Source organism: Hylobates moloch, unplaced genomic scaffold (genome assembly GCF_009828535.3).
Source record: "Hylobates moloch isolate HMO894 unplaced genomic scaffold, HMol_V3 SCAFFOLD_7, whole genome shotgun sequence".
Taxonomy (NCBI): Eukaryota; Metazoa; Chordata; class Mammalia; order Primates; family Hylobatidae; genus Hylobates; species Hylobates moloch.
This window is the reverse complement of record NW_026652282.1, coordinates 112,134,437-112,160,551: the sequence shown is the minus strand read 5'-3', so window position 1 is coordinate 112,160,551 and position 26,115 is coordinate 112,134,437. Positions and strand designations below refer to the sequence as shown.

Below are 26,115 nucleotides of genomic sequence, written 5' to 3'. Positions count from 1 at the left end.
TAATGTACATTAATAAGCTGGCTACTATCGACATCTTGTAAAAATTAAAATTAAACATAAATAAAAGTTCAAACTATTTGTTAAAAAAAAGAAAATGTGGTACATATACACAATAGAGTACTATTCAGCCATAAAAAACAATGAGATCCCGTCATTTGCAACAACATGGATAGAATTGGAGATCATTATGTTAAGTGAAATAAACCAGGCATAGAAAGACAAACATTGCCTGTTCTCACTTACTTGTGGAATCTAAAAATCAAAATTCGTCTCTTGTTCATAGAGAGTAGAAGGATGGTTATCAGAGGCTGGGAAGGGCAATAGGGGGCTGGGGTTGGGGGCAGGTGGGAATGGTTAATGGGTAAAAACATAGAAAGAATGAAGAAGATCTACTATTTAATAGCACAACAGGATGACTAAATAGCCAATAACTTAATTGTACATTTAAAAAGAACTAAAAGAGTGTAATTGGATTGTTTGTAACAGAAAGGATAAATGCTTGACAGAATGGATACCCCACTTGCCATGATGCGATTATTATGCATTGCAAGCCTGTATCAAAACGTCTCACATACCCCATAAATATATGCACCTACTATGTACCCACAAAAATTAAAAATAAAATATAAAAAAGAATCTCTGATTACATTTTCATATGTAGTGTCTGCAAATAGTGTATCTTTTTATAGCACTTTGTAGCTCAATCCCAAGGATATTTACATATGATAGGGGCAAGTAGAACATAACAGTGCACAATTCTGTGAATTCTTTTGGTATAATATTGTTTCAGTTTCGAAAGTATGAATGGCCCCTTGGGTCAGAGAATTTTATGCTTGGGTGACAGAGAAAAAAAATCCATCAATTCTGCAGACCTGTTATTTCAATTTAAAAAGTTAGATAGCTGGGCAGTGAGGCTAAGAAAGTTTGTGATAGCTCTCTGTCAGTTGGTAGTAGTGTGGGAAGTTGAAAAAGCTCAGGGTGACCTTTGATGGTACGCTGGGGAGAAGCAGGTCCATCTAAGACTTAGTTTGTATGGCTTTTGCTTAGGTCACTTCCACCTGTGTCATTCGTTGTGGAAAAAATATGTGCCAGAGGGACTTGACCTCCAGCTTCTCAAAATGCACATTTTTTTTCTGGTTTCCATGGAGATGGCTGCAGTGAGGCCAGCTCAAGTCTTGTACGTGGGTGTGCCCAGAGAATGTATTAGAATTGTGTTTGTGACCAATTGTTCTTTGGTGCTACAATACCTAGAGGAATGGAAAAGGCCAAAGGGCTTGCCTTGGTCTTTGAAATGGCCAAGCCTCTTCTGAATTGAAGTAGGTCATCAATCAGAATACAAAAATAAAGCAGGAAGATTGAAAGCTGGAAAGAAGGGTAAATTTTATTATAAAATGGAAAAACTGAGCAGCAGAGAAGCCATATGCTATGAGTAGCAGTGTGAGCAATAAAATACTTATAGGCTTAGTCAGCAATGGGTTACTTGTGTGATATTTCTGAGGTCAGAGATACCTGCTGCCCACTGCAGAAAGGGACATTTAGGATATCTTGTTTCTGGAACATGCTTGTGTTCCATATTCAAGATGAGAAGATGGGGTTTCAAGCATCATAGGATGTACCCTCAAGTGGCAATCAGGCAATCAGGATGGAAGCACCTCTGAAACTCCACTTACTGGGAGAAAAGACCCAACCCACAAGGGAGTTTGGAATGATAGAGAAATGATGATTAGAATTCTGTGGCTTGTAATCCACTGATACTCCCCGAGTTATATTATGTTTCATGTCTTTTATTTTTCTGCACTGATCTTCAGTAAAACATTTACGGTAGTAAGATCTTGTATTCAAGAAAGGGGAAAACTGAAGCATCAAAGCCACACTTGGAGGGAAGGCAGTAGAACTCTAAGCACGAAAATAGAAGATAGAAGCTGAAAGAGAGAGAGAGAGAGAGAACATGAGAGAGCAGGCTGAGATTCCTAGAGTCTTTCACCAAAGAAGGAAATGCAGCCTGAGCCTGGGAGGAGGCAGTTGAGCAGAAAAAGACCTCATGAGAGCACCACAAGAGTTAATTAACAGAACCATGAGACCAAGCTACTACAAGAGATATACAAGTCAAGCAAAGAGAACAAAGCTAGAGGCATCACCTTACCTGACTGTAAACTATGCTACAGGGCTACAGTAACCAAAACAATATGGTACTGGTACAAAAACAGGCACAGAGATCAATGGGACAGAATAGAAATCCCAGAAATAAGGCCACACACCTACAATCATCTGATCTTTGACAAATCTGGCAAAAGCAAGCGATGGGGAAACGACTCCCTATTTAATAAATGGGGCTGGGATAACTGGTCAGTCATATGCAGAAGATTGAAACTGGACCCTTTCTTTATACCACATACAAAAAACAACTCAAGACGACTCAAGACGGGCTGGCTGTGGTGGCTCATGTCTGTAATCCCACCACTTTGGGAGGCCAAGGTGGGTGGATCACCTGAGGTCAGAAGTTCGAGACCAGCCTGGCCAACAAGGTGACACCTTGTAGCCACTAAAAATTAAAAAAGAAAAAAATAGCCAGGAATGGTGGCAGGCACCGGTAGTCCCAGCTACTCAGGAGGCTGAGGCTGGAGAATTGCTTGAACCCAAGAGGTGGAGGTTGCAGTGAGCCGAGATTGCACTACTGCACTCCAGCATGGGTGACAAGAGTGAGACTCCATCTCAAAAAAACAAAAACAAAAACAAAAACAAACAAAACCCCCCAAAACTCAAGATGGAATAAAGACTTAAATATAAAACCCAAAACTATAAAACTCTGGAAGACAACCTAGGCAATGCAATTGTGGAATAGGACCAGGCAAAGATTTCATGACAGAGACACCAAAAGCAATTGCGACAAAAGCAAATATTGGCAAATTGAATCTAATGAAACGAAAGAGTTTCTACGTAGCAAAATAAACTATGAACAGAGCAAACAAACAACCTACGGAATGGGAGAAAATATTTGCAAAGTATGCATCTGACAAAGGTTTGAAATCCAAAATCTATAAAGAACTTAAACAAATTTACAAAAAAACCCATCCCCATTAAAAAGTGGTCAAAGGACATGAACAGACACTTTTCAAAAGAAGACATACATGTGCCTAGCAAGCATATGAAAAAATATCATGAATCATTAGGGAAATGCAAATCAAAATCACAGTGAGATACCATCTCACACCAGTCAGAATGGCTATTAATAAAAAGTAGAAAAATAACAGATGCTAGCATGGTTGTGGAGAAAAAGCAATGCTTATACATGATTGGTGGGAAGGTAAATTAGTTCAATCATTGTGGAAAGCAGTGTGATGATTCCTCAAAGAACTAGAAACAGAACTACCATTAGACCCAGCAATCCCATTACTGGGTATATACCCAAAGGAATATAAATCATTCTACGATAAAGACACATGCATGCGAATGTTCACGGCAACACTATTCACAATAGCAAAGACATGGAATTAACCTAAATGCCCATCAATGATAGACTTGATAAAGAAAATGTGGTACATATACACCATGGAATACTATGCAGCCATAAAAGATAATGAGATCATGTCCTTTGCAGGAACATGGATGGAGCTGGAGGCCATTATTCTTAGCAAACCAACTCAGGAAGAGAAAACCAAATACTGCATGTTCTCACTTATTAAGTGGGAGCTAAATAATGAGAACCAACGGACACAAAGAAGGGAACAACAGACACTGGGGCCTACTTGAGGGAGGAGGGTGGCAGAAGGGAGAGGATCAGCAAAAATAACTATCAGGTACTCTACTTAGTACATGTGTGATGAAATGGTCTGTACACCAAACCTCTGCAACACAAGTTTGCCTGTATTAACAAACTTGCACATGTATCCTTGAACCTGAAATAAAGTAAAAAAAAAAAAAAGCATAGAAGTCATTCAGGAACTAATTTTTATGAATGCAAACTGAAAAGGTGTGCCTTTCGTGGATGGCCCAGGGTGATTCGATGTGCTGAGAAGCATCTTCTTCTTCTTCTTCTTCTTTTTTTTTTTTTTTTGTAATGAATGGGTTTTATTTTGCTAGAACTGAAATCATCTACAGTTCTTAGAGCTAAACTTCCAAAGCTACAGTCAGCAATTTTTCATCAGAGCCCAAGGGAGAGGTGCCAGGGTAAAAGAGACCAGATACTGAAGAGAGACATAGGCCACTAGGAACAGGGTGGGAGAGGGCACTTATTTCCCTCTGTCCTCTCAGTGGATTACAAATCGGATCTGGTGACAACACTAAGGGGAACAGGTCAGGGTATGTGGATGAGAAATGACACTGGAAGGAACATCAAAGCCCCAGCTACAAAAAGAAAGTCATAAAGGCCCAAATAGTAGGGGAGCCTCCCAGTGCACCTCAGAAATGTGGGCAACGATGGGGAAGGAAGGAGCAGAATGCGAAGCACACAAAGGGTTAGGGGTCTTTACATTTTTTTTGGTAGTTTTCTTTTATTAAAAACGTTTCCTAAAAAATGTGTCTTTTCCTTTATGTCTGAGTGATATATATGACTATAAGCTGGCCTTCGGCACTGTGCAGAGAGGGAAAAGGGCAGCTAGGGGCCTTCCCAAGCATCCCATTTCTGGCTTCAGAGATCTAAATGGGGGCAGATGCTCAACACTCCCACCCAAATGGGTAAAGTCAACCCTTCAGGTCTCACGTCCTTGGCCCTAACAACTTGGAAGCCCCAAAATCTTTTGATGATAAACTACAACTCCTGGAACTCTTGGGATTGGCAAAAGAAGAAACGGGTGTTGTCAGTCATCAAGGATTTATGGAAAGGAGCCCCTCCCCTACAAGCTGTCCCACTTTACTTGAATCTAGCCAGCTGGGATAATAGGTGTAGCAGGGGACAGGAGCTCAGGAAGATGCCACCCTCCTGTGCTGCCCCTACCCTCCATTTGAGGATTGCCCCTTCCAGGCCCCACAAGCCCACACGGCTGTTTATGCTCCATCTTTTCTATTCCCACCCCTGATCCCAACCCAGAGTCCCAGAATGACTAGGAGAGTGGGAAAAGGATGTCAGGAGGTGGAAACGGTTGACCCAGGCCCCAGCAGAAGCCTGGAAAATAGCTCCAGTGGAAGGAACATAATAGCTTCATTTCTTCCCAGGGAGCAGAAGACATGGCTCTGACTCTGATAATAGGGGTATGGGGACTTAGAGGGGAGGGCCAGGTGACCTGCCTCATCCACGTCAATCTCCATGGGCTGGGCTTGGAGTGGGAATAGTGAGTGGAAGAGGACAGCAGGTTGGCGTGGGAAAGGGGTTCCCAGTTTGCAGGCCATGGCCAGTTTCCCCAGTAGCACCCAGACAGCAGCAGGAACAGGGTGGGGGCTCCTCTTGAAACATTGGTGGCTACATGATCGCTGACGCCTGGGACCTCAGCATCTTCATTGGCAGCCTCTTCCTCTTCCTCCTCCTCTTCTTCCTCTTGGGGAGGCCCCCAGCCAGAACCGGGCTCAGAGAGGGTGCTATTCTTTTCCACCTTCACAGGAAGGGTCTTCTCACCTTCCAAGGTGGCTGCCTCCTTCTTCTCCCCTTCAGGGTTTTCTGCTTCCTTGGGACGTTTAGGGGAGTCCTCCGGCAGGTCCCCTGCTTGAGGAGAAGCATCTTATAGATCTCTCTGAAAGCAGACATTACTATGAAGCCAAAATCTTCATATTTGCTAATTCATTGAGTCTCAAAAACATTTTTCAGGAAATGGGTACCTATATTCATATTCTCACTTTAGATATGAAGAAAATATAAGGGCTTCAGATAGGTTAAGTGATTTGCCATATGTGATATAATTAGTAAGTGACAGAGCTTAGTTTCTCTGGACAGAGAAAGCAGTTTTCTTCTGCTTTCTGCTTGAATACTCTGCCCTTTTGACCACAGCATTCTTATTTTATTTTCTGTAGAAATTTCTAGGAAAATGACAGTTAATGATGAGACGTTCCAACTGGTGTTACTGCAAGAAACTTTTACTTTGTTTTCATGTTTGTGACCTTGCCTTACTCCTCAGTTTCAATTATGGGTGCTGCTTTTTCTGGCTTTTCTGATTTAAAGCTTCTCTCATTGACCATACTTTAAACTCTTCTTCACTTTTCTGCTTCAGGCCACCCTGAGTAAATCTCTCATTGGATCCAGACAAGTCTCAAAACTCTACAAATTAAACATCCTGGCTCTCTTGGATATGGCCTCTGTTAGATTCACTCCAAACCCATATAGAGCACTTGTAAAGACAGGACTTTGGTAGACATCTATCTTGGGTGGTTTACGTAAACTTGAGTTATTCCTATCTATGTTACTAAGGCTTTCGAGAATGATGATGACACCCTCTCCATGGATCCCAATTAATCAGAGATATCTTAGATCTGATGTGGAAGCAGTCAGAACTAGCTCATAAACAAGGAACTAGAACAGGATATGATGCTAGAAATATAGACATGAATGAAAGTGGGGCAAAAGTGTATTGAAGAAGGGATGAAGCAGGTTGTTACATTAATAAGCATGTTGTTGAATATATACATATACACACAAAGTATATGTTTATATTTATACATATAGTGTGTATATATATACAGTATACACAGTGATGCATATAGACATTGTATACATATATAATGATTATCTGTATACTATGTATATACAGTGTATATGTGTGTGTGTGTAGTAGTAGTAGTAGTAGTAGTAGTAGTAGTAGTAGTAGTAGTAGTGGATGCTGTGTGTACTGCCCATATGCCCTCTCTTCCCTCTCAGGACTAAGACACCTATTACCCCAGCTGCCAATAGTGTTGCATGTTGACAACTCATAGATGCATCTCTCCTCAAAAGCCACTTCTTCAAATATTATGATTTCCCTCTCAGGGGAAGCCTGTATCCATTCACTGGTTCAAGTTGTTGGGATGAAATGAATGTATTTTGCATGTCAGAAAGGCATGGCATTTTGAAGCCAGGAATAGAATATTATAGACTAAATGTTTGTGTCCTGCCCAAATCAATATATTGAAAACCTAACCCCCAATATGTTGATATTAGGAGGTGGGGCTTTTAGGAAGTAATTAAATCATAAGGGTGCAGTCCTTCTGAATAAGATTAGTGTTCTTCTAAGAAAAGACATAAGGGTATATGCAGAAAGTGGCAATTTGCAAACCAGGAAACTGGCCCTCAGCAGACACTGGATCTGCTGGCACCTTGATCTTGGACCTTACAGCCTTCAGAATTATGAGAAATAAATGTTTATTGCGTAAGCCATTCAGTCTATGGTAATTTGTTATAGTAGCTCAACCAATCTTACTGAGACAATAATATTTCTTATTATCCTTTTGATGTCTGTGGCCTCTGTGGTAGATATTCCCTCTTTTACTCCTGACATTGGTGATTTGTGAATTATCTTTTTTTTGATCAGTCTAGCTAAAGGTGTATCAATTTTATGGATATTTAATTGATATTTTTATTTTTAATTAAGTCATTTATGTTGAAATAATTTTGGATTCACATGCAGTGGCAAAATAAAATACACACAGATCTCATTCATCCTTTACCTAATTTTCTCCAATGGTAACAACCTGCAAAACTGTAGTATAATATCAGAAACAGGATATTGGCATTGATATAGTAAAGATATGAAACATTTCCACAGCCATGAGGATCCCTCATGTTGTCTTTTTGTAGTCATACTAGTTTCCGTCCTGCTCTCATCAGCTCCTTAACTTCTGGCAACCACCAATCTGTTTTCCATTTCCATAATTTGTCACTTCAAGATTGTTATATGAATGGAGTGATACAGTATGTGACTTTTAGGGAATGGTTATTTCACTCGGCATAATTATCTACAGGCTAATCCAGGTTGTGTGTATCAGTTTGTTCCTTTCCATTGCTGAGAAATATCCCATGTTATGGATATACCACAGTCACATAACCCGTTGCATTGACTCATTGCATTCACCAATTGAAGGACATTTGGGTTGTTTTCAATTTTTTAAAAAATTATGAACAAATTTACTACAAACACCTGTGTACAAGTAGCTGTGCATGTGTGTGTCTACATAACAGAAGGCTTCATTCTCTGGGATAAATGCCCAGAAGGGCAATTGCTGGGTTGTGTTTCATTTTTAAGAAACTTTGAAATTCTATTTCAGAGTGGCTCTACTGTTTTATATCCCCATCAAGTATGTATGGGAGGTCCAATTCCTCTATATCCTTGCCAGCTTTTGGAGTTGTAATTATTTTTATTTTATCTATTCTTATTGGTGTGTAATGATATTTCATTGTACTTTTAATTTGCATTTCCTTAATGATTAATGATGTTTTACATCTGTTTATGTGCTTATTTACCATTGTATATCCTTGTCTGTGAAATGTCTATGTCTTTTCGTTATTTTCTAATTGGATTGCTTATTTTTTCTATATATACTATAGATATCAGGTATTTTGTCAGATTTGTGATGTGCAAATATTTTCTCTTACTCTATAGGCTGTATTTTATCCTTTTAACATGGAGCCAAAGTTTTTTTATCCTTCTTCATGGAGCCAAAGTTTTTAATGCTGATGAAGTCCAAACTATCATTTAATTTCTTTTGTGGATTGTGCTTTTCGTATCAAGTGTATGAACTCTTTGCCCAACCCTATATGCCAAAACTTTTCTTGTGCTTTTCGTTCTATAATTTTACATTTTACATATAAGTCCATAATACATTTTTAGTTAATTTTTGTATAGGGTATGAGTCTTTGGTTGAGGTTCACTTTTTACCCTATGGATTTTCAATTGCTCTAATACCATTTGTTGAAAACGCTGTCTTTCCTCCATTGAACTGCTTTTGCACCTTTGCCGAAAATCAATGGTCATATCTGTGTGTGTCTATTTCTGGGTTTTGTGTGCTGCTCCATTGATCTATGTGTCTATCACTCTGTCAATATCACACAGTCTTGATTACTGTAGTTATATAATAAACTTGAAATTGGGTACACTGAGTCTTCCCACTTTGTACTTTTAAAAAACTGTTTTTAGCTACTTGAGTTTTTTGACTTTTCATACGAATTTTGCAATAATTCGTACCAAAATCCAGGCATTTTTGTAGGTATATTGTCTATCTCTATCACATATTTACTTATCTATCATGTATATATATATATGCATAACCTATATATAAAAAATTTTGCTTGGATTTTGACAGGAATTACATTAAATATGTGTATCAATTCAGGTAGAGTTGACATCTGTTTTGAGTCTTCAAGTCCATGAACATACTATGTCTTTCCATTTATCCACTTAGATTTTTAAAATTTCTTTCATCAGCATTGTGTAGTTTTCAGCTTGTAATTTCTTTACAAGTTTTGTTAGATTTGCCCCTAAGTCTTCCACTTTCTGAGCAATTGTAAATGGCATTATGTTTTTTATTTTTCCTATCCACCTGTTCTTATCTAGTATATAAAAATACAATTTATTTCTGTATGTTGATCTTGTATCCTGCAACTTACTAACTAGGAGATTTTTATGGTTTCCTTGGTATTTTCTGTGTAGACAATCATATTATCTGCAAACAAGGACAGTTTTGTTTCTTTCTTTCTCCTATGCATAAATTTTATTTTCTAGCCTTGCTTTATTTCACTAGCTAAAAATTTCAATATTATGCTGAATAGGTGTGGCAAGAATAGTTATCCTTCTCTTGAGGTTGCTTTTAGGAACAAACATTCAGTCTTTCAATATTAAGAATAATATGACCTGTATGTTTCAAAGATATTGTTTGGCAAGTTAAGGAAGTTCCTGTCCATTTCTGTTTTCCTGAGATTCTTTTTCTTTTCTAGTATAACAATGGTTTCTTTGAAGAGGATGTTTCATGTGAATGTTTTATGTTGCAGCCAAACTCTACGAAGTAGGTTGAACTATTGAGTTGTCTGTAAGCAGAACAGAAGTATTCCTCAAAAAACTGGTTGTGCTGCATTTAGCCACGTATAGTAGATGCAATTACAAAAGGCCTTCAATATTATTCTTCAATCTTGGTGTCATAGTTGAAAACATCAGAGTTTCTGGAAACAAAATAGCTCACTAATTTCAGTTATAGTATTATGTTAATGTCAATGGATAAAGAACCAGCATATGGATAAAATGTGCCATTTTAGTGAATAATTACATAATCACCAGGTTGAAGTTATGGCAGTGGAAATGGAGCAAGTTAAAGATACATTTTAATGTTGTGGAATCCTAGAGACACATATAGGGACAGTGAGTGGTGTATTATTTCTCTGAATTGCTAAAGGTATTTCTCGTCCTAACTACAGGTTTTCTAGATGCTATTATATTGGAGGATGCAGTAATAAATATGAATCCTTCAAAAGTCTCTGTAGAGTTTAATCAATATCTTGAATAATCACCAGACATAAATGTCTTTGCATAGGCACAGTATTTAAGGTCAGGCCTCCCTAAATGGGAGTCAGCCTGTTATTCTGTACTTTACATTATCGTTTCTGGGTATATTTGACTTTCAGTCTGGAATCAGTATGCCTGTGTGTTTGCCTACTTCCTCTGCCAGATTATTCTGATTAATTATAGTTGGAAATAGATGGCCTTAAAGTTCATAGTTTGGATAATCTGCCAGGGCAGGCTTGCTAAAGGAGATAATCTGCCCTCAAGACCTGGTGATTTGGGCAGCCTAGTAAGATCAAAAAATTCGGTGAATGTGGTCTATCAAGCACTGCATCAGTGCCTGATACACACTAAGCACTTAGTAATACTTCTAGAATGAATAGCTGGTACAAACGGAGCTTCTGGGTCTGCCTTAGCTGTCCTTAGCTATGGAGTTCTGAGTGAAGTATCACCTCTAAGTCCCAAAGAAGGCCTTGGTGGTGAATATTCTCATTCCCATAAAATGTGGTTGACTTTATGTCTTGCTAACTTCTTAAACAAATAGGTGTTTAGGTGGATGTTCCCCAAATCAGGGGTTTTCTGAGGATACGATGGTCATCACTATGTAGTTGGAGACATTTTTCATCACAGTATAAGAATTTGCCAGGTTGGCAACTGATCTTTGACAAACCTGACAAAAACAAGCAATGGGGAAAAGATTCCCTATTTAATAAATGGTATTGGGAAAACAGGATAGTCATATGCAGAAAACTGAAACTGGATCCCTTCCTTACACCTTATACAAAAATTAACTCAAGATGGATTGAAGATTTAAACATAAGACCTAAAACCACAAAAACCCTAGAAGAAAACCTAGGCATTACCATTCAGGACATAGGCATGGGCAAAGACTTCATGACTAAAACACCAAAAGCAATGGCAACAAAAGCCAAAATTGACAAATGGGATCTAATTAAACTAAAGAGCTTCTGCACAGCAAAAGAAACTAAAATTAGAGTGAACAGGCAGCCTACAGAATGGGAGAAAATTTTTGCAATCTATCCATCTGACAAAGGGCTAATATCCAGACTCTACAAGGAACTTAAACAAATTTACAAGAAAAAACCAAACAACCCCATCAAAAAGTGAGCAAAGGACATGAACAGACACTTTTCAAAAGAAGACATTTATGCAGCCAACAAACATATGAAAAAAAGCTCATCATCACTGGTCATTAGAGAAATGCAAATCAAAATCACAGTGAGATACCCTCTTATGCCAGTTAAAATGGCCATCATTAAAATGTCAGGAAACAGACAAGGCATGGTGGCTCATGCCTGTAATCCCAGCACTTTGGGAGGCTGAGGCGGGTGGATTACAAGGTCAAGAGACCATCCTGGCTAACATGGTGAAACCTCATCTCTACTAAAAATACAAAATTTAGCTGGGCATGGTGGCGCATACCTGTAGTCCCAGCTACTCGGGAGGCTGAGGCAGGAGAATCACTTGAACCTGGGTGGCGGAGGTTGCAGTGAGCAGAGATCTGCCACTGCACTCCAGCCTGGTGACAGAACGAGACTCCATCTCAAAAAAAAAAAAAAAAAAAATCTAGAACTAGAAGTACCATTTGACCCAGCAATCCCATTACTGCATATATACCTGGAGGATTATAAATCATTCTACTATAAAGACACATGTACACATATATTTATTGCAGCACTATTCACAATAGCAAAGACTTGGAACCAACTCAAATGCCTATCAATATTATATTGGATAAAGAAAATGTGTCACATATACGTTATGGAATACTATGTAGCCATAAAAAAGAACGTGTCTATGTCCTTTGCAGGGACATGGATGACGCCGGAAACCATCATTCTCAGCAAACTAACACAGGAACAGAAAACCGAACACTGCATGTTCTCACTCGTAAGTGGGAGTTGAACAATGAGAACATATGGGCACAGGGAGGGGAACGTCACACACTGGGGCCTATCGGGGGGTGGGGGCAAGGGGAGGGATAGCATTAGGAGAAATATCTAATGTAGATGATGGGTTGATGGGTGAAGCAAACCACCACAGCACATGTATAGCGATGTAACAAACCTGCACGTTCTGCACATATATCCCAGAACTTAAAAAGTATAATAGTAAAAACACCTAAATAAATAAAGAGTTTGCCAGGTTGGAGTAGGCTGGTTTTAGGGCCAGGGAGGAGGATTAGGTGTAGGAGAGAGAATTAGGGTAGAAAATAGTACCTTCATGTGCTGGATGGCTACATCCATGACAGAGGACTAAACTAGTGCTCCCCAAAATTTCATTTTTTAACACTCATAGAAAATGGTATGTACATGGCATACTAAGGAAATGGACAAGATTATTCAAAGTTGAAGGCAACTCCCCCCATGCTCTGGATGCCATAGGTCTTCATGGCCGTTCTAAGGGCTGAGAGGATCACTATTTCACAAACCTACAGCCCAGTAAGTAAAATTGCCAATGAAACAAATTCTGTCCCTTTCTTGAAATCAGTTATCAGGCTAACTAGAAAAATAACATAAGGAATGAACTGTGGGTAGAACCTGATAAATGCCAGAAATCTCAGGACAAACTTCATTTACCTGGAGTGTTCCTAAGTTTAATGTGATTGATGCATAATAGACAATTATGTGCCTTCATCATATGGAATATATAGAACATGGTCCAATAATTCTATCTTTCAACTTTTAAGTAGGCCTTTTGCAGGGTTATTCCAAAAGTGGTGCTACATCAAGTGGCCAGGAAACTCTGTAATCTTATTATCAGGAATAGAATATAGGATATCATTGGCCGGGCACAGTGGTTCACGCCTGTAATCGCAGCACTTTGGGAGGCCGAGGTGGGTGGATCACCTGAAGTCAGGAGTTTGTGACCAGCCTGGCCAACACGGTGAAACCCCGTCTCTACTGAAAATACAAAAACTAGCCGGGTGTGGTGGCGGGCACCTGTAATCCCAGCTACTTGGGGGGCTGAGGCAGGAGAATTGCTTGAATCCAGGAGGTGGAGGTTGCAGTGAGCCAAGATCGCGCCATTGCATTCCAGCCTGGGTGACGAGAGCAACTCCGTCTCAAAAAAAAAAAAAAAAAAAGGATTTCATGATGAGGTCATATGGGATCTAATTCACCTGTTTCTGAAAATATATAGGGTACTGAATAAGACAAACAGCAAAAAAAATTGCTTGTGGCACATGTGAGCTACCATCTTCCACATCACTCATTCATGCTATAGACAAATCCATTTCATAAAAAACAATGGTTCAAAATTTCCTAAAAAAAAAAAAAATAGAAATGTGCAATGAGAGCATGAGAAGATGCTCAACGTCATCAGTCATTTGGGAAATTCAAATTAAAACCACAGTGGGACATAACTTTAACTTGAACATGAAATTCAAGAACATTTTGTTAAATTTAGACACAAAAGAGGATATCATGTATGCTTCCGTTTATATGAAACTTCAGGAATGACAAATCTATTCTAGGTGACAAAATCAAAAATACTGCTTGCCTTAGGCTTGAAGTGGGTCTCTGGGTGACTGGGATGGGCAGAAGTGAATTTTGGGAGGAGGTGATGACAGTGTTTTGTATTTTGAGTATGGCAGTTGTTATTTCCAGGAGGTATACAAATTTGTCAATGCTCATTATAAAGTGCATTCAAAATGGGTAAATGTTATTATATGCAAACAAACTCCAAAAATGATTAAAAACAAAGTTATGGTTTGCCAAGATGATCCGGGAGGCCCTGAGTCAATAGGTATGGGCAAAGTCTTCTTGTTGTGATGCTGAGGTAATGACTGGAATAGGCAGACATTTCATAAATATGTCTATTACTGGGACATGATGTACGTTTGCCATAGTTATTATCTACATGTTGTTGAAAGGACTTGACCTTAGCCTTAGCGAAACAATTCAAGTGCTTGACATCATATTCAGGTTAATCATACTTTCAGTTCTGCCTTCAGTTCTGAAAATGTCTTCTGGTAATTGGCATATTTGTTTGGAATCCTAGGTAAGGAAATGACAGATGGTGGAGGGCCATATTAGAACTTAAGGCAGAATTGCAAAATAAGATGAAGAGCATAGGTTTTCTTTTCTTTTCTTTTCTAAAAACATTTTATTTTAGATTCAGGAGGTACATGTGCAGGTTTGTTACATGGGTATACTGCTTGATGCTGAGGTTTGGGCTTCTAATGATCCCTTCACCCAAGTAGTGAACATAGCACCCAATAGGTAGTTTTTCAAACCCCTGACCTCCTCCCTTCTCCCCCTTGGAATCCCCAGTATCTATTGTTCCCATCTTTGGGTCCATGTATAGCCAATGCTTAGCTCCCACTTATAAGTGAGAACATGCGGTATTTGGTTTTCTGTTCCCACGTTAATTCACTTAGGATGATGGCCTCCAGCTGCATCCATGTTGCTGCAAAGGACATGATTTTGTTCTTTTTTAGAGCATAGGTTTTCTTAGGCTATAGTGAGGTAGGCACTTCGATCTCCACTCTGTAGAGGGTTGAGTAGAAGCAGTAACACAGTAGTAATATTGGGGTTTTGTTGCATGTTATCTCATCTCATGAACACGCTGATTCCTATTCCATGTTATCTCATGAGCACACCGATCCTATAGGAGGATCTCTATTCCTCCTAATTTGCTATATGTACAAGGGGATCTCTTCACTAGTGTAAAGGTGAGTGTACCACCCAGAATTCCTTATGATGTACTGCCCTTCCCACAGCCCTTTGTAGGTAAGGGTAAAAGATGATCTTTCCACTTTCATCCTGGCTCGCTGGTTAGTATACAAAAGTTTCTAGTGATGGGAGTGGCACCTGTGCACAAAGTGGTTAACCCTGCTCTAGGATATATTGAGACTAGTGCAACCAGGAGGCCTGTGGCATGGGTCCTTGTGTTTCTCTAGCTTTGTAGACACATATGTATCTACACTCTGTGGCTTATTATTTCTGAAATAATAGTATAACTCTGACCAATCTGTCTTGTAGTTTTCCCCCTGAGGCTTACTGAGAACCTAGACGGTTCTACTCAAGAGATGACACTACAGGCTACTCCCTAACTGTGATGGGCAACTGAAAAAATACATTGCCTTAAGAGAGTACGGCTTGCCTGACTCTCCTCATGCCCTGCTAGAATCTGAAGTACTTAGAGTCCCTCCAAATTTGAGGTCGTATGTGGCTAGTGAATTTCCCCACATGTGAAGGTGGCAGGGCAGTGATCCTGGTTGAAAGGCGAGGTTCACAATTCAGAGTTCTCTGTGCCCCTGTATGCATCATGCTGAACACTAGAGAGCACCCTTGTGCTGTTAGAAGCTGAGAGCTGTGGCTACAAGCGCACTAACTTTAGGATGTGGAATCTTGCTCAGTTTCCTGAGGGATTTATTAGATGGTACCGCTGGGGCCTGGGCTGGGTTACAAGACATTAGGAAGAAGATTAAATACTCATTAGGAATTCAAGTTGTGGTGAATTAGCTTTTAGTCAGAGCTCACTGGGCCAGGGGTGTAAGAGGAGTCATTAAGGGAGCCAACCAGGCCAGGCGCAGTGGCTCACCCCTGTAATCTGAGCACTTTGGGAGGAGGACAGGAGTTTGAGACCAACCTGGCTAAAATGGTGAAACTTCGTCTCTACTAAAAATACAAAAATTAACCGAGCGTAGTGGTGCGCGCCTGTAATCCCAGCTACTTGGAGGGCTGAGGCAGGAGAATCACTTGAACCTGGGAGGCGGAGGATGCAGTGAACCAAGATCGCTCCACTGCACTCCAGCATGGGTGACAGAGTGAGACTTCTTCTCAAAACAAACAACAACAACAACAACAAAAGGAGCCAACCAAAAGGGACATATACTTTCTACTGCTATCTATATGCAACTCCCATATCTATATTTCCAGATTTTTCTTCTGAGCCTCAGATATATAGTCAACTGGGTACTGAATATACAGTCCCCTGAATATCCTTCAGATGCCTTAAACTCAATGTTTCCAAAATGGAACTGATATTTTCCTTACTCTCCTTGCCTCCAATTTTCTCACACCCCTTTCCGATGCCATAGCCCCACCAATGATACCCTTCTCTGCCTCACAAACTCATTCATTTCCCAATATTCCCAATTTCAGTAAATAGTACCACCTTGTTGTTCAAATCATCAAACCGGTAGTATCATCTTTGACACGTTCTTCTTTCCATCTTCTTTCTCATCGGTTACCCTGTCCTGTTAATGCAATTTGCTAAATGCCTCCTAAATTTACCCAATTTTCCAAATCCCCCATCCCTGCCCACCATCTTCTCTTACCTGGATTACTACAATAGCCTTATAGACCTGCTTCTCACATCCAGTGTTAACCCCTCCCGTTTATTCTCCACCCTTCAACCAGAGCCTATATAAAATTGAGATCTAGCGATGTCCCTAGATTCTTGAAACGATTGAATGATCTTCTTAGCCTTCAGGATAATGTTTAAATGCTTTGGCATGGAATTCATTCATGCTGCTATTGGGGCATCTGTTTTGTGCTATGTACAATGTTAGAGAAATTGGGGATGAACCCACAAATGAAATATACATAGTTTCTGTTCCCATGAAGCTTAGCTATTAAGAGTCATGGCCTATACGCAGCTTCCAGTATAGTGTCACAGAAGGGATTTCATGATCCGGCTCGGGCTCACTGCTGCAGCCTGTTACCTTCCTATTCACTCTCCTCCCTATCTTTCCATCTCTTTCTCACCACTTCAGACCTTACAGTCCAGCCAAACAGAGCTACTTGCAGTTAGCACATGCTTCTCCTCTTTCATGCCTTCATGCCTTTGGACAGAATATTTTCTCTCCAGGTGTAATGCCTGCAATGACTGCTTCATCAGGAAAAATCCTATTCGTCTTTAGAAACTCATTTCAGATGTCATATCTTACAAGCATCCCTCCCTGCTTGCCGTTATTCTTTAAGTTGGTGGTAGGTGTCAATGTAATCCTGTAGAATCCTGCATTTACCTCCTTCACAGCATTTTCCACCCCGAATTGTAACTGTTTACTTCTTTGTCTCTCAATTTTCGGTGAGTACCCGTCACAGAGACCTTATCCCAGAGTCTAAGTAGAAGGTCATGGTAAACTGCTCATGTTGTCAGTCTCTTACTTTCTTTGTTTCCAGCTAGTACTTGGCCTTATCTGACTCAAGGTGGCCTTATTTGACTCAAAGTCTTTCATACAATTGTAACTTGTGACCCTTTGTTCAATGGTTTTCATTTTTAGCTACTTCCCCCAGCACACTGTTCTTTAGAAGACGAGAGGTAGACCAACAAAAAGCTGTGGAGGAGGCTCATCTGCCTGCCTTTCAAAATTCCATGCTGGGTACACTTTGTCTAACCACTAGAAATTGACTAATGGTGATGTAGGACTGAAAAATGGCACTTCTTTATCCCTAATTTTCTGGACCAGTTCTGGGGGACCTACTTGTTCTCCAATTTGGGCTTTCAGGGAGACATAGAGTCACTTCTTTCACTAGAGAAACTAAAGATGAAAGCAGACTTTGCCATTTCAATTATGCTGTCATACCCTTTAGTTTCTTCAAGGTCCCAGTTATATTCCAGTATTTCTTAAGTGACATTCTATATAACCGCCTGAAAATGAGACAAAAATTAGGTTTAAATGACATATTCACTCAAACTCACATGTGTATTCTCACCCTGTAGTCTATTCCAGTAGGTTCCATCTAGTTCAAAAATTGGAGCAACTAATTTCACGTCTGCCATCAGAAGTAATCTTTCAGTGTTCATAGGTGAATTCCTGGGATCCAGCTACTGAATCGAATGTATTAAGAAAATGCTAGCAGACGTTTGATAATCCTAAAGTGGAAGTGCTATGTGATTTCATAGGTAGTTATGGTTATTTAACTTTAAAACACAGGGGCACACAATTCAGCCTGGAGTGAGGGTAAACAGGTACACATAGTAAAAAACTCACTGCTCTCGTTCCTGTAGGACACTGGCTTCTTTTTGCTTGTTAGTTATTGTTTACACAGATACATGTAAACACATGCATACATAAACACACATGTGGACTTCAGCAAAACCAAAAGGGCTCTTTTAATAGTGAAACACAACCACAAAGTTGTGCTAGAATTGTTTACTAGCATGCATAAATGCTTAAAATTAATTACTATGCCCAGGTGCTTTGCATGGCACACTAGCAGGAGCTGAAATGAAAGTGACGCGTACTGGAAAATTGTTAGGCAGTGATAGTCTAGGCCTGATTTGTTACAAGAGCAAGCAAACGCTTGAGGTTATGGGAAAGCGACACAAATCTTCTTAGGACTAGAACAGAGACATTCCTTGCTACGGCTTCCCGTCCTTGCCTCTGAGAGTAGCCTTGTGGAATTATGTTTGTTTACAGAGATGTATTAAAATTACTAAATAGTTTCTTTTAATACTACATTCCGTAGACATTTGGCTCCCTCTCAAATAGTAAGAGGCATGTGTACTGCTGTCATCAACGTCCTTGAAGTCTCCAGGCTAACAGAGGTTCTGCCTGCTTTTACCCAAATGTGAATTCGTAATCTGTTGCTTAAAACTCTTTGCTCCTATCATAGCCAAGCAGACTCCTCACACTTTGTAAAGGTCCCCATTATGCGAAATCTTTGTCCATGAGAGAAGCCTTGTGGATTCTGGAAGGGTGAGATGAAGTTAAATAGACCACTTTTCTCCCCTCTTCTCACTATTCCACTTGGTCCCAATTCTAGCAATTTGGTAGTGGTTCTACAGTATAATTAGGAAAATGTGAGCATAGAGAATGCCACTGACCCTAGTTCTAGCTTGGGCAAGGGAAGATTGTAGGGTAAAGAGTACCCAAATAGGTCTTACTAGAGCTCTTATCAATTTAAGACCATAGGGCTGATGCCAAAGGGAAATTCTGGAAAATGCCTGACATTTTGGTCTCCTTTTGTGCACGATTTGTTTTGTACCTCCATGTCAGGTTATCACTCAAAGTTGATCCTTAGTTCTGGGAAAATAATCCTTTTGAACAACAACTTGGTAGATTCTTGAGGAGAGAACCTCGAACATGCTGCTTCTGTTAAAAGGACCGTACTGGACTTATTCAGAGGAAAACAAGAAACTGTTTTTTTAAAATTTATTTTATTTTATTATTATTATTTTTTGAGACAGAGTTTCACTCTTGTTGCTCAGGCTGGAGTGCAGTGGTGTGATCTGGGCTCACTGCAACCTCCACCTCCCGGGTTCAAGCGATTCTCTTGCCTCAGCCTCCCAAGTAGCTGAGATTACAGGCATGCACCACCATGCCTGGCTAATTTTGTATTTTTAGTAGAGATGGGGTTTCTCCATGTTGGTCAGGCTGGTGTCAAACTCTTGACCCTAGGTGATCCACCCACCTTGGCCTCCCAAAGTTCTGGGATTACAGGCGTGAGCCACTGCACCCGGCCATCAGGAAACTCTTTTAATTAGGTCTGTTTTTCTGCAATTTGAAGAGAGTCATGATGCAGCATGATTTCTGTCACTTATGGGGTATAATTAGAGGCACAACCACCTACCCAAGATTATTTGCAGGGCAATCTCTGTAGGCAGTCATAAAATTGGCATACGTTATTTTAAAGACAGCTGGCCATGATTCAGTCAGAGGGGCCTTGGCTGCTAAGATTTTGTTTTTGTTTTTTTGCACTCCTTATGTGTTGAGATTTGAGGGGCTTCTTCCGGTTGGCATGTTTTGAGGTAGTTGGACATGAGGCATGCCTGGGAGAATATAATGTATGAGAACACAGCATATGAGAATATAATATATTCACTTATGACAGATGCAATGGTAGGAGGTTTCTGTGTCCATTTATGGCAATAGTTAAACGAATGATCTGAGAGGCCATCTTTGTGTGGTTGGTTTCCTTGTCCAGCCAAATACGGCCTGATTTGAGGGACAGCCTGTGCCATTGGTGTGAACCTAGGGCCAGCTGGCTCAATGATTGGACTGGAGTTAGGGAGGGTCCCTGACACTATGTGGCTTGTTGGGCAATATTTAGGGGGTCACCTATCTACAATGTGACTTGGTATGACTTCAGTGAGGAGAAGGCAGGGGCAGGATGAAACACGATGAAACCAGCCTTGGAGGGGACAGCAGAATCTGGAAAAAGCACTCCATGGACACTGAGATAATAACAAAGATACTAAGAGTAATAAAAATAATGGAAACAGAACTAACTACCATTTGAACATCTATTACGTACCAGGAAGCATTCAAGCAAACCACTTTCTATACATGTTTGCAGTATTTCATTAAACCTTACAGTAGCTCTGGAAAATAGATATGATCCTCATTTTACAGACGAAGGAACTGAAGCTCAGTGAGGTTAACTGTGCCAAATCATGAAGATATTAAGTGGTGGAGTAGGGCTTAGAACATGAAACTCCTAAGTCCATGCTCTTCCAATTATACTGTTCAGCTTTCAATAATACTTTATGAGTTTTGTATGCAATTAGTACTAGTTTTTTTGGCTTCTGTCAAAGGAAGGATCATCTGCAGAGGGGAGTAAGGAAGAAGAATCTGTGAGGAAGAAATGAAATTCAAATAACCTAAAATCCCACTTAGTCACCAAGTTTTCTCAAACCTATCCTCAACTAGTCATCTCTGTAGGTCTCTCTAATCCATTTCTTCCTTTCATGCCCACCTCTGTGCGCTTGTTCAAGCCTTCCCATCTATACTGTTGAAATAACCTCTTAAATGGCCTCTTTGCCATTTGTCGATTCCTTGTACTCCCCCCTCTATAGATATTTTCTAGTAATGCTTTCAAAACACAGATGCGATCAAGTCATTCCCCAGTTCAAAACCCTTCAGTGGATTTCCATTGCCAAAGCATATAAAAACATCATTTGTTGGGTCCTTGATTAATTTTTAGTCTTATATACTATGCTTCCAGCTATAGCAAACTACCTTAGTTTTTCAAGCATGGCATGCTCCCTTGGGACATTGGAATCCATTCTTATTTCAATTTCACCTACATTAATTCAACTCTTTTCCTCTATGTAGATCTTCTTTGGGCCATATTTCCCTACATGTAGACTGCTAAGTATTACTAAGATAACAGTCTCACATCCATGTGGATTTATGCCTCTACATATTTATTGCTTCCAATTTTGCTTGGATCCTCTATGTTGTTTGATAATCTCAATTTTTCCTAGACTACTCTCTCCTCCATTTTCCACAAAAGCATGTTGAAACTTTCATGAGCCTCCTCCCATCACTACTCCATCACTTCCACTTTAATTCTCAGTACTTGGCCTCCCTACTACTCCAGGAAATAGAAGTCATTAGGTTGGAATTCTTAAAGTTCATGTCTCCTCCTACAAATGTGTATGCACTTGACCCATTATTACTTCCTCTTTCCCGCCTCAGCAGGAGTAGCTCTATGCCTAAGATTATCATTTTACCTGTGCTCTGGATTCCATTTCTTCCTACCTGCTCTGGAATCAAATTATTTCCTTTATTTTGTTTTTAACATCTCCCTTTTTTTTTTCTACTGACTCCTTTTCTTTATTCTGTAAACTTGTTCAAGGTTTTTTCCCCCCACTATGCTATCCCTTCTCTGGCTATCATTTCCTATCACAGTTCAACCTCCTGAAAAATGTAGTCATTACTAGCTATAGTATTTACTAGTCAGGAAGGGTCTATATGAGGAGTTAAGAGATTCAGGCAGTAAAATGTGTGGATGAGGGATTTACGTGACAGAGAAGAATAAAAATAGATGTTAGGTAGGGGTAGAGAAAGGAATAAAGGAATATAATAAAACTGCGAGGGCAGCAAGAAAGAGCTGGGGTAAACTAATGGCTACTGAAAGAAATGGTGATGTAGGCTTGCTACAGAAAACATCTGCAGAACAGGAATAAAAGAGACACACGCAAGGAAACAAATGCTACAGGCTTCCTGAAGGTGGAGTCCCAGTCACAGAAGTTGGAGGAATAGAAACGTGCGTAATAGAAATTTAGATTGATCAGAGATGAATAAAATCCGTTTGGTCCTTTCTCTCCTTTCAACTTTAACTCTTTTCTGTATCTGGACGTGTCCTTTCCTTCTGCTTCTGAGAAAGAAGCCCCCACCTCCCTTCTTGCCAGAGCTACCCATAGCATGTGCATGGTTAGCTAATTCCACCTGTTGCTTTTTCAGGGTCTTGCTTCAGTAGTTGTCCTTGTTTTCTATGCTACAAATATTTTACCCTATATTTCCCTTCCCTTCCCTTCCCTTCCCTTCCCTTCCCTTCCCTTCCCTTCCCTTCCCTGCCTCCCTTTCTAATGAAAAAATATATACATATATACATAAATGTATGTATTTCCTACTTTGTACCAAGCTCCTTTCCTTATGCCTGCAATCATACAGATGATTCTTCAATTCTAAAAGTATGCATTTCTTAATCCTGATAAATTCATGAGCTATCTCATTTCTCACCTTCTTTTATCATCAAACTTTACTAAAAAGTAGTTTACATTGTTGCCTATGCTTTCTCATGCCTACTTTCTAGCTTTTGAACCTTCCAGTTTATTCACACATCTTGTTTGACAGTTTCTAATGACTTTCTAATTGTCAAATTGAATGCTTTTCAGAACTTTTCCTCCTCCATATATTGGAAATATTTGACATTGGTAATCTCCCTCCTCCTTCTTTAAATTCTCTCTTCCTTTGGCTCAGTCTTTGGATTCTTCCACTAACTTCCGTACAACCACTTCTTCTCTTTAAATTGCCCCTTTCCCTTCCCACCCTGTAAGCATGGGTATTCTCCATGGACACTCCTTCTGATCTTGTCTCTGACTTCAGGCATGGTGATTTTACATACCCCTACAACATTTCTTATCCCCTCTATGTGGTTGACTTCCAAAATTTATCTGTGTATCTAAATTCTCAGACCTGCATATCCATGTATTTGATTACTATCTCAACTTGAATGGCTTTTTAACACCTTATGTTCAGTTATATCCAAAGCTGAACCCATTTTCTTTTGACCAAAACCAGCAAGCCCCCTCCTTTCCTTCTTTGTTTAGAGTGTTGCTCTCTTCCTAGTCACCCAAATGAAACATTTTGGATTTATCTTTGACTAATCCACCTACTCCTTCAGTAAAGATTCTGGAGTCTACTATGTTATTTTTGTTTTTAAACTTTCCAATGGCTTACTCTTTATTATAGAATAAAGTCTAAACGACTTTGGCTAGCAATATGCTCTACAACATGCCCCCACCTTATCTTTCCCAATGTATATCACTTGCAGGCTATCTTTCAGCCAACAGGAGCTAGCCATTATGAAAATGCACCCCATGGCATGCCCCTAAACTTGTGCACATTTTTTTCCTGCCACTTGGAATGAATCATATCCCATACTACATTTTGATTATTATAATCCTACCTGTGCTCAAGTTCTTCTCTCTTAAAAGAAATATTCCATTAACCTTGCTCCAGTTCTTCTATTTCAAAGAAGTCTTCCACATTTCTTCCTACCTACAAATAATTTATCTATTTCCTTTATGTTTACAACATAGAGTGCTTGCTTATACTACTTGCCGGTTATTCAAATGAAATGTCTAAGTTTAAGTTTCTTGTTATTGAAAAGGAGGAAGAGAGTACAACAATGGGGTAAGATTTTGGGTTAAACATTATCATGCAAAGGTCTGACGACAGATAGGAGATCTCAACTGGAAGACATGATCAAGGATGACAATTAGGGAAGAGAACAGCTCAGATTTGTAAATTAAGGATGTGGTTTTTTCATTCTTCATAAAATAGAGTAAACCACTCTATTTTATGTTGGAGTAGAGACATTTCAATTACATCTCAGAAAAGGGGATAGAGCCAGAGATAATTGGAAATTGACCAGTGAAGCTGAATATTTAGAAAATTGTGTGCAAAAATGTAGACTTGAAAGAAGATTATTTGGAAGTGCATACTAACAGTTTGTAATATGCTTACATAAAAAAAGAAGTGATCCATTAGGGCTGACAGGATTTGTATGCAAGAGAGAGTAGAGGTCCAACATATGAAATGAAAGCACTTTTTCTGATCATGCAATGGTACTAGCTGAAATTAATTTCTTAAAAGCTTGGAAATTTGGCAGAAGTAAATGGAGGATGAGCAAATTCATATAACTAAGAGAAGGCTTTGAAAATGATGAGGAATGGTCAAGGAGAGAAGCCCAGCTTTCATTCCAAGCTGTCAGAGAGGATTGGTACAGATGAGAAAAAAATTCGAGGAAAGCTCTCAAGGAAAGAAATGAAGCCAAATACTTTGAAGAGAAAAATAGATATTTTTCAATTTCAGAACAAACTGATGGAGAGCACAGTAAAAAAATAAATAAATAAATTAAAACCAAGTGGGGAAAATCAAAGGGCAAATGACAAATATCTGCAGTAGACTGAAAGAGTCAAGGTAACAGTGGGAAGCAGTAAAGGCAAGGATGGCTACTGACATTTTCTCATGTTCAGGAAGAGAAGAAAGTTGTCATGTGTTTGAGAGATTTTAGACAGTTAGGTTAAGGTGACTTCAAGTCATTTATGAGAGTTCTTTATGGAGCTGTAATACAGGAAAGGATGTAGGCTAATACTGGGGTACGCAAAACCATGCAGAAAATCAAGGAATGACTCAGCAACAGATTTCACAGCTCAAAATGTGAGTGAACATCGTGAACAAGGTGTTGATGAGAAAATCTGGATCTGCAACCCTTATAGATGCAGCACTGTGATAAATCTACCAGCTTTGTGGTCAGAGGTGACTTTTAGTCCCGCTTCTACTACGTAAACAGCCATGTGACTCTGGACAAATGTTTTTAGCTTCCAGATTCTTAAATTACTCATCTGTAAAGAGACGTCACGTTTTTATGAAGCTCAAATGAGATAACATTTATGCAAATATCTTGAACAACATTTAGATATTATTATTCCAAGACTTTTTGGGGTAGGCTGAGCAAACATTTATCTGTGGGTTTCTCTGGTATATGGGATAAGAAGTAAATGACCAATGTGATAAAACAAGGAGAGAGAGTGATGTTTGAGAAAAGAAAAACTTAGAAACGGAAAGTCACTGACATTTCTAAACAACGCTTTTAGAAATCTTCCTATTAAAGACTCATAGTGGCATGATTCATGATGCATGAAACGCATCTAAACGATGTCTAAAGGAGTGACAGGTGATCAGTGAACTTCAGAGATTATGTAAGAAGCCAGAGGATATTTATTATCTTTCAGCAAAAACACTCTATTTTAACCAAATGCAATTTTATAACTCATGCAGAGCTATTCTGGAATAGAAAAGGAGCTGAAGTATGTGAATAAAACACAACTATGTGCCTTTAGACCCTATCCCCCTCCATATCTCTCTGTGCTCGTTTAGTTTTAGGGAAGAAATGAGTGATTTTGAAGGTGAGATTGCCTTATCCGTGAAGCCCCTTATTATAACTGTGCTGCTTTTGAGAAAACGTATCTGGAATGTGCATGAAATTGCATGTAAAAATAAAAAAGGAAAGGGTACTCTATGATACAGGTCTTTTCCAAATCTCTATTGCTATAGCCCAGTTCAGGTCCACATCAGCTCTCAGATTATTGCTCGAATCATATTACCCTATGTCCAGTCTTATATCTCTTCAATCAATTGCTCACATTTGTTGTGAAAGTGATCTTTCTAAAGCACAATTCTGAACATTCGACTGACTTGCTCAAAACCTTCCGTGATTACCCACCACTTACTTAT

At 39.4% G+C, this 26,115-nt stretch overlaps 1 pseudogene; it reads right to left on the bottom strand.

Moving 5' to 3' along the window:
• The window catches only part of LOC116811193 (olfactory receptor 13H1-like), a 97,346-nt pseudogene that overhangs the window by 67,373 nt on the left and 3,858 nt on the right, over positions 1-26,115 (bottom strand).